Source organism: Gracilinanus agilis, chromosome 3 (assembly GCF_016433145.1).
Source record: "Gracilinanus agilis isolate LMUSP501 chromosome 3, AgileGrace, whole genome shotgun sequence".
NCBI classification, from domain to species: domain Eukaryota; kingdom Metazoa; phylum Chordata; class Mammalia; order Didelphimorphia; family Didelphidae; genus Gracilinanus; species Gracilinanus agilis.
This window is the reverse complement of record NC_058132.1, coordinates 69683418-69693729: the sequence shown is the minus strand read 5'-3', so window position 1 is coordinate 69693729 and position 10312 is coordinate 69683418.

Sequence of the window (10312 nt, the reverse complement as noted above, 5' to 3'; positions counted from 1 at the left end):
TTTTTAAGGATGAAGAGAGTGAAGGGAGTAAAGCGAAGTAAAAGCGTAAAGGAGTAAAGTGAAGGCAGTCAAAAGATCATCATTTAACAACAGCAAAATCATCAGTTTATTTTCCATTTCAGGAAATATTTTAATACAATTAAAAAAACTCCACAATTCTACAGTGAGCAAAAAGACGTTCTCTATTCTGAGGAAACACAATAAAGAAACGCACGTTTACCCTAGGAGGCATGTAGAGAAACTCTCGTAATGTAACATTTCTGCCTCAGTAATAGCAAAGTGTCAGCAAAGAAATCCCTACTGAAGACCGAGTATATGTTTTCTGACTTTTTTTCTGATCCAATGTCACCCTCCATGGTAAATCATTATGCAAGCCAATACATAAAACTGCTCAGTAGAGCACATTTCGTAAGACGAACTATTTTTATTTGCTTGGGGCTATCGTCTCCTCACAGAACTTACAGCCTTATATTAGGCATTAAATCCTTTCTTGATAGCAAACTACGATAGTCAACATTATTTTTAAAAAATTATAAGGACCTACTGTGTGCAGAACCTGTACTAGCTACATGCGACGATTCTTGCTCCCTCTTTATTCATTTTGGAAAGCAAGGTAAGGAAAAAAGAAACTGAGAGAAGGTTAAAAAGCCAGAGATATAGACAGAATGAAGGGGGAAGAACAGATAAATAGCAAATGCATTCTTACTTGAAAGCCTGTAATCTAGAAAGAACACAAATACTTTTTTTAAGCATGTAAAGTTTGTATAAAGTATATAAAATACTTTTTAAAGTATATGAAATAATTTAAATTGCCATCTCTGAGAGAGAAGAAGGAATGGCGGGAGGGGGATAATTTGGATTTTATAATTTCAGAAAGCATATGTTGAAAATTGTTATTATATGTCATTGGGAAAATAAAACATACTTGAATAAAAAATTAATTTTTTTCAATCAGCAAAAATATGTTTTATCTCTTCTTCCCCCAAATGAGAAGAAAAAAAAAACAACAACCCTGGCACAAACACGTACAAGAAAATTCTGCACGGGCCATGTACGAAAAAGAAAATGTCTCATTTGACACGGACTCCCGCACCTCTCCATCAGGAAGTGAGCAGCAAGTTTCACCATTAGGTCTCCAGAACCATGGTTGGTCATTACACTGATCAGAATTCCCAAGTCTTAACGTTTTGCCTTTATCATATCACTTGGCACAAAGAGAGATGTTTCTCTGAAGCACATTTGGGATTCTGAATGTGGGACGTTTCCCATAAGCACTTAAAGACAACAGAAAACATACAGGTGACTCAGGAGATACAAAGCCAGGGTAACAGATAGGAGGTCCTGGGTTCAAATTTGGCTTCAGATGCTTTCCAGCTGAGTGACCCTGGACAAGTGATTTAACCTCAATTTCTTAGCCCTTACCTCGCTTCTGTCTTGGAACCGATACTTAATATCAATTCTAAGACAGAAGATAGCGGTTAAAAAAAAAAAAAAGAATACAGGCTACTGGAGGGCAAAGATTTTCTTTTAGCTTCTTTTTGTATTCCTCTTGCTGAGCACAGTGCACGGCACATAGTAAATGCTTAATAAAAGCTTGTTGCCTCGATGTAATTTGACTCTTCCTCTTGCTAACCTCCAGGGATTAGTAGCCAGTTTCATTGGCCCAAGGACTATAGATTAGTTTCTACAAAAGGATATTTACTGTGTAAGTAGAGCAAGAATAGACGTTACTATCATTTTCCTTCAAAGCCTGGGAGCACACTCTCCTCTATATCATCTTGGTCCTTGAGGAGACTGGGCTCAGATTTGGCACAGAGCATTCGTCCTCACCAACTATACTTTTTTTTAACCCTTACCTTCCGTTTTAGAATACATACGGTGTATTGGTTCTGAGGCAGAAGAGTGGTAAGGGCTGGCAATGGGGGTCAAGTGACTTGCCCAGGGTCACACAGCTGAGAAGTGTCTGAGACCAGATTTGTACCTAGGACCTCCCATCTCTAGGTCTGGCTATCAATCCACTGAGCCTCCCAGCTGCCCCCTACACTATTACTCTGGATGACTTCATCTCTTCCCATGAGTTTAATGATCATCTCTATGCAAATGACTCAGAGATTTAGATAGATTCAGGCAGCATTTGTGGAAATTTAACCCATCTGTACCCCATTTTTTTTAGCACCTGAAGACAACCTTTGGATTTTAAAGGGAAAAAGAGTTTAATCTTGAGATTGAAGTTACAATGTGCTTCTTCAACACGTTCTTTGTTTATCTGTAAACAAGCCTCTTGAGACAGTAAAGCAGAGAAAAGTCGACATCAATATTGTGGGGCCATTCTAGAGGTCTGGAAGACCCGCTTCTTGTCCAGAATGAGGTCAGAGTGCTCCAATCACCTGGGAAAGGGATATCATCCAGAATATAAATTGGAGTACCTGGAGGAAGTAGGGGAATTCCTTGGAATCCCTGAGTGAGTCATTGTGAAGGTGGGTCTGGCTCTTGGAAGGGAAAATGGCCAGCCACGTATGACTGGTGCCTTCTCTTTCTCTGGCATGCTTTTTACTAGTTAATAAATAATTGTAAATTAAGATGCAGTCTCCAGAGAATTTTAATCATAATGGTCTATGCCCTAAGTTTCAGTCTAGCATCATTAATTGCCTTATTGGACAGTCCAAACTAAATATCTTGGGGACACCTCAAACTCAACATATTCAACATGGAATTCATTTCCTTTTCTCTTCAAACCCTCCCTTTGCCCCAAATTTTCTATTTCTGTGAAGGGCACCAGAATTCTTTCAGTCATCCTAGTTCAAAACTTTAGGGGGGCAGCTGGGTAGCTCAGGGGATTGAGAGTCAGGCCTAGAGACGGGAGGTCCTGGGTTAAAATCTGACCTCAGATACTTCCCAGATGTGTGACCCTGGGCAAGTCACTTGACCCCCATTGCCCACCCTTACCACTCTTCCACCAAGGAGCCAATACACAGAAGTTAAGGGTTAAAAAAAAAACTTTAGCACTCTTCATAATTCCCAATTTTGTCTATAACTCTGCAGATCTCATCTCTTGCCAAATTTGGCTGAGAAAGGGTAGAGAAATGTAGAATGATAGTTTGAGGAAATTGTAGAGTTTGGTGAATGTTATTTTTTTAAGGATGAGGGTGAAATGTTTGAAGGGAAGTAACCAATAGATAGGGAGAGATTGAATATTATAGAGAGAAAGGGGGTGATTGAACTTGTAATTTGCTGGAGAAGATGGAGGTGATGGGCCCATGGATACATGTTGAGGGGTAGGCCCTAGGAAGAAGAACCAGTTCATTGCAAGCGATGTATCAAAAAGAGAGAGAGAACAGGATAATATCAAAGAGATCTAAGATGGAATAAAGAGAAGAGGGATATTGTGGCAAAATGACTTCAGTTTTCTCAGTAAATGTAAGAAGTGTCATCAGCTAAGAGAAAGGGAAGAGGAGAGATGTGAGAAGCTTGAGGCAAGGCTTGGAATAGTTTCTTTGGGGAATATGATAGGGAATCATTTAGAGAGTGTATAAATGGAGATTTTGAAACTTTGGACTTCATCCCCCAGAAGTCTCTTGGTATTTCCCAAAATTCCCTTTAATCTTTCCTGTGCCTCCACATTTGCATGGTCATGTTATTGTTTTATAAGTTCTGTGGCTCCTCTTTCTTTCTCTTTTGCTCTCTTCTTCAGGAGCGACTGAAGTTAGTTTAGGACCTTTTCACTCTAGTTTTTTATGTTAGTTTATTATTAATAAAACTTAAAAAATATAATACTTAAATTTTGCATATTAATTTTAATCTCCACAAGAAGAAAAAATGAGGACTCAGCTGAATAACATCAATTTATAAAAAAAACAAACCCAGTTAGTATAGTTGAGTTATTTCTTCTAGGTCAATTCAGCTGCTAATGAGTAGGTGTAGACCAGTGGTTCCCAAACTTTTTTGCCTACTGCCCCCTTTCCAGAAAAAATATTACTTAGCGCCCCTGGAAATTAATTAAAAAAATTTTTTTTAATAGCAATTAACAGGAAAGATAAATGCACCTGTGGCCATCACCACCTCCCTGGATCGCTGCAGCACCCACCAGGGGGCAGTAGCACCCACTTTGGGAATCAATGGTAGAGGATGGTGGGAACAATCCTAGGTTGAGGTTTGTGAAGTAATGAGTAATGACAGAACAAGGGGGTGGGGGATTTGAAAATTGAGTACAGTATTATCTCTGAATAGCTAAAGAAAGAGTTAAGGGGGCAGCTAGGTGGTTCAGTGGATAGAAAGTCAGGCTTAAGAGATGGGAAGTCCTGAGTTCAAATGTGACCCTAGATACTTCTTGGTGTGATCCTGGGAAAGTTACTTAACCCCCATTTCCCAGCCCTTCCCACTCTTCTGTGTTGGAACCAATGCACAGTATTGATTCTATAATATTTTTTTAATGAAAAGCTTGAGATTTTAGAAAGAAAATAAATTCAAAACATGAGTAATGGCCTGAGAAAATACAGAGTAGAGATATTAGAGATAAAAACGAGGGCAAAGACATGCATTCAAGCAATTGTTTATCTTCTATGTTTCCTCTCCTGCAGATCTTCCTCTGAATGTGGGTAGTATTCTTTACCATAAATCCCTCAGAGCTGTCTTGTGTCATTGGTAAAAGAGGCAAAAAAAAATACTGAAGAAAATAGCATCTTAAAAAAACAGAATTGGCCAAAAGAAAAAAGAAGTACAAAAATTTACTGAAGAAAAGAACTTAAAAAGCAAAATTGGTCAAATGAAAAAGAAGGTATAAAAGCTCACTGAAGAGAATAGTTTCTTAAAATTAGAATTGGGCAAATGGAACCTAATGACTCCATGAGAAATCAAGAACAATAAAACAAAGTCAAAAGAATGAAAAAATGTGAAATTTCTCATTAGAAGAACAACTGACCTGGAAAACAGATCCAGGAGAGATAAACAAATAATCAAAAAAAGGCCAGACATCATATTTCAAGAAAGCATCAAGGAAAACTGCCCTGATATCCTAGAACCAAAAGGTAAAATAGAAATTAAAAGAATCCACCAATCACCCCTTGAAAGATATCCCAAAATGAAAACTCTTGGGCATATTATAGCCAAATTCCAGAGCTTTCAGGTCAAGAAGAAAATATTGCATGCAGACAGAAAGAAACATTTCAAATATCATGAAGCTAGCATAGTCAGGATAACACAAGATTTAAGGAGTAAAGTATTTAGATTGTGATGTTCTGGAAGGTAAATTTGCTAGGATCACAATCAGGAATAACTTACCCAGGAAAACTGAGTATAATTCTTCAGGAGAAAAAATATTTAATAAAATAGAGGACTTTCGTGCATTTCTGATGAAGAGACCAGAGTTGAATAGAAAATCTAACACTCAAACACATGCCTCAAGAAAAGCATAAATATGCAACATTAAAAATAAATCATAATGGGCCTCAGCCACTTCCCAGCTGTGTGACCCTGGGCAAGTCACTTGACCCCCATTGCCCACCCTTGCCAATCTTCCACCTATGAGACAATACACCGAAGTACAAGGGTTTAAAAAAATAAATCATAATGGACTTGATATAATTAACCTGTTTATTTATGTTCCTTTATGGGAAGATACTTATAACTCCTAAGAACTTTATTTTTATTAGAGCAGTTAGGTATTTACATAAAAAGAATTCATAGGTGTAAGTTGGATATGATGGGATAAACTAAAAAAATAATTAAGGGGTGAGAAAGCGGGATGAATTGGGAGAAGAGAGGAAGAATGGGGAAAATTAGGTCACATATATGAGGTGTAAAAGAGCCCTTACAATGAAGAGAGAAATTGCAGGAGGTGGTAGGCAGTACTTGTACCTCATTCTCATTGTGACTGGTTCAAAGTGAGAATAACATACACACTAATTTTGGTATAGAAACCCATCTTACCCAAAGGGAAAGTATAATGGGAAGAGAATAAGAGAAGGGGAGTAGGGATTGTGACTGATAGAAGAGAAGACAGTTTAAGAGAGGCAGTGGTCAGAAGCAAAACAGACTCTTGGAGAGGGATAGGGTATAAAGAGATTGAGAGAAAGAGAGGAAAAATAGAACAGAAGAAAAGTCAGTTAGTAATCAGAACAGTGAATGGGAATGGGGGTAGTTAGGTGGCTCAGTGGATTGAAATCCATGCTTAGAGACAGGGAGGTCCTTTCCTCAGACACTTCCTAGCTATGGGACCCTGGGCAAGTTACTTAACCCCCATTGCCTAGCCTTGCCACTCTTATGCCTTGGAACCAATACACAGTATTGATTCCAATACACAGTATTGATTCCAAGACAGAAGGTAAATGTTTAAAAAGAAACAAACAAAAAACAGTGAATGGGAATGAGATGAAGTTACTCATAAAATAGAAATGGATAGCAGAAAGGATAAGAAACTGTTATATATATAGTTTAAAGAAAAATACTTGAAACAGAGAGACATACATGGAATAAAATTAAGGAGGTGGAACATATTCTATTTTATTTCAGATGATATAAAAAGGTAGGGTAAAAATCATGATTGCAGACAAAGTAAAAACAAAATTAGAACTAAGTAAGAGATAAGCAGAGAAACTACATCTTGATATAAGCTACCATAGACAAAAACGTAATATCGATATTAAATGTATAAGCAACCAAATTTTTAAAAGTAAAATGAGTTAAAGGAGGAAATACATGGTAAGACAATATTAGTGGGAGACTTCAATTTTCCCCTTCCAGAACTAGATAACTCTAACCACAAAATAAATAAGAAGTTAATGAGATGAATGGAATTTTAGAAGTTAGATATATTAGTCCTCTGGAGAAAACTGAATGGGAATAAGAAGGAATATATCTTTTTCTTAGCTATACATGGCACCTTAAATAAAATGACCAAGTATTATCTGCAGATAAGCAGAAATATTAAATGCATCCTCTTAAGGCTTATTTCTCAAATATAAAGAGAACCGAGTCAGATTTATAAAAATAAGAGCCATTTCCCAATTTTTCTTTTTTTCTTTCTTTTTTTAATAATGCCAACTGACTAAGTGATCATGAGGAAGAAGGACTGTCCAAAGCTGTTCTGTAGCTCTGAGCAACTATGATGTTGCATGATTCTCTCACTTGGTTCTAACCGAGGCTGAAACAAAACTGAACAATGAAAAATGATGAGCAGTTTCAAAACAAGACACATTTTTGCATTAAAATTGCTTGCAGGAATGAAAAAAACAAAAATTAATAAACGGTCAAAAGATATGAACAGGCAATTTCAGAAGAAGCAATCCAAGCTGTCAATTTCCCACGAAAAAATGCTCTAAATCATTACTGATAAGAGAAATGCAAATTAAGACAATTTTGAGGTATCATTGCACACTTATCAGATTGGCTAACATGACAGAAAAGGATAATGACAAATATTAGAGGGGATGTGGAAAAATGGGACCCTACTGCACTGTTGGTGGATTTGTGAACTGATGCATCCATTCTGGAGAGCAATTGGGAACTAGGTCCAAAAGCCTATACCACTGTGCATATCCTTTGACCCAGTAATACCATTATTAGTTCAGTATCTCAAAAAAAGTTTTTTTAAAAAAGGAAAAGGACTTTTGTGTTAAAAAAATATTTATAGCAATTCCTTTTGTAATGGCAATGAATTGGAAATTAAGGAAATGTCTATTAACCAGGGAGTACTAAACAAGTTGTGGTATATGATTGTAATGGAATACTATTGTGAAATAAGAAATGACAAGGAGCTCTGAAGAGTAATTCAAACTCTCTATCAATCAGCAACTTTTAAGTTAATCAATCAAAAACTTAAATATCTCTATTTAATACCTTACCAGTTACTAAGTATGAGAGTTCACAAGTCACTTGCTGGAGTGGGTAACAATTTCAGAGGCCACTGCCCCACCTCTGGGCAGTGCTAGGCAAATTGAAAGACTGTGATTGGTTCCCGTAAAGTGGGGAAGGGACAGGAAGTGATAGGGGGAAAGGACTGTAAAAACTCCTAAACTTCCTGTCCAAGGGGTCTTCTCCTTTGAACTTCCTCTCCTATGGAGTTCATCTTTGGAGACTTTGCACTGGTGAGCTGGACTGAAGGAGGAGACTCTTTCCCTGGATCCTATGTCAGCTTGCTAGGTGAGTAACGGCCTTCCTTTCCTGGCTTTTGGAGAGATTGGTTTTGGAGATTTCTGCCTTGGCTTTGGAGTAGGCTGCACTGGTGGAACCATGGCTGAAGACACTCACCGAGGCTTCTAGATGAAGATTACTGGGAAAATCCACATGGAGAAAGAGTCTTGGGGAAGCCCTGCTGGGGCTGAGCCTGGATTCTTAGGAGGATTGGTAGACTTATTAGAATTGGTTTCTTTATCTACATTTTCCCACTTTCACTATTTCCAACCTCTTTAATAAAGCTACTAAAAGTAATTTCGACTTAAGCTGTAATATTTTAAAATCAGTTACCACAATATTATTTTAGAACTTTCATATTAGCATGAAAACTTCAATTTAAATTCTTACAGAGGGTGGTTTCAGAAAACCCTGATAAAGTTTATATGAACTGATGCAAAGTGAAGTGAACAGAACCAGGACAGCATTATACATAGAAACAGCAATATTGTAATAATGATCAACTGTGAATGATTTAGCTATTCCAATCATTACAATAATCCAAGAACATTCCAAACATCTTATAATGAAAAAACATATCTAAGTGAGATGTATGAATATTAAAAAAAATAAACTGACTAGATTAACAAAAGGGAAAATAGAATACTTAAACAATCCCATCTTAGAAAAAGAAATTGAACAAGCCATCAATGAATTCCATAAGAAAAAATCCCCAGTACCAGATGCATTCACAAATGAATTCTAGCAAATATTTAAAGAACAATTAATCCCAATATTATACAAACTATCTGAAAAAAGATAGCTGAAGAAAGCATATTACTAAGCTCCTTTTACAATACAAATATGGTACTGATACCTAAACCAGGAAGAGCAAAAACAAAGAAAGAAAACTATACACCAATCTCACTAACAAATACTGATACAAAATTTTTAAGTAAAGTACTAACAAAGAGATTACAGAAGATTATATGCTACATCCAGGAGGACTTTGTACCAAGAATGTAGGGCTGGTTAAATATTAGGAAAACAACTGGCATAATTGACTCTATCAATAACAAAACCAATAGAAATCATGATTATCTCAGTAGATGCAGAAAAAGTTTTTGATAAAAAACATCCATTCCTATTAAAAGCACTAGAAAGCATAGGAATTAATGGAACATTCACTAAAATGATAAATGGTGTCTATCTAAAACCACCAGCAAGCATTATCTGTAATGAAGACAAACTAGATGCTTTCCCAATAAAGTCAGGAATGAGGCAAGAATACCCATCACCTCTACTATTTAATATTGTCCTAGAAATGCTAGCTATAGCAACAAGAAAAGAAAAAAGGAATTAAAGGAATTACAATGGGCAACAAAGAAAAAGAACTATTACTCTTTGCAGATGACATGATGATGTAATTAGAGAGTCCTAAAGAGTCAACTAAAAAACTGGTTAAAAGAATAACTTCAGCAAAGTTGCGTGTTACAGAATAGATCCACATAAATCATTGACATTCCTTTAGATAACCAATAAAGCCCAGCAACAGAAGATAGAAAATGAAATTTCACTTAAATTAACTGTAGATCATATAAAATATTTGGGTGTCTACTGGCCAAGACAAAACCAGGAACTATGTGAAAACTTTTCACAAAAATAAAGTCAGATCTAAACAATTGGAAAAATGGTAATTGCTCATGGTTGGTCAAGTCAATATAATAAAAATGACAATAAATAAGCATTTCTCAAGTGTCTACTATATACTAGGCAATAACCCAGGATGTGAGGATACAAAAGCAGAAATGAAAAAGTTTCTACGCTAGAGGAACTTACATTCTACTGGGACAAAATGACATGAACTGAAAAAAGAAACACATGATACAAAAGAGAAGCAAAGTAACTTGGGAAGTCCAGAGAGTTTTGGTTTTCCCATCATTGTTTTAGAAGTATCCCCAGATCAGCTGATGGCAGTGTCTGCGTGGGGAGCCTCACAGGCTGGATGCTGATTCAAAGCTCTATAAAGAACTCAGCAGAAAATCTGTCCCATACCTAAGGGGAACATTTTGAGGACTTCAGCAAAAGAAATTCCAGTAACTATGAGTTACCCCTTTCCCACGTGTGCTTTAAATCTGAGCCTAATTAACCATGAATTCTGTATATTACCAGTGGGAGAACATGTTATCAGTTTTTTTTGGGGGGG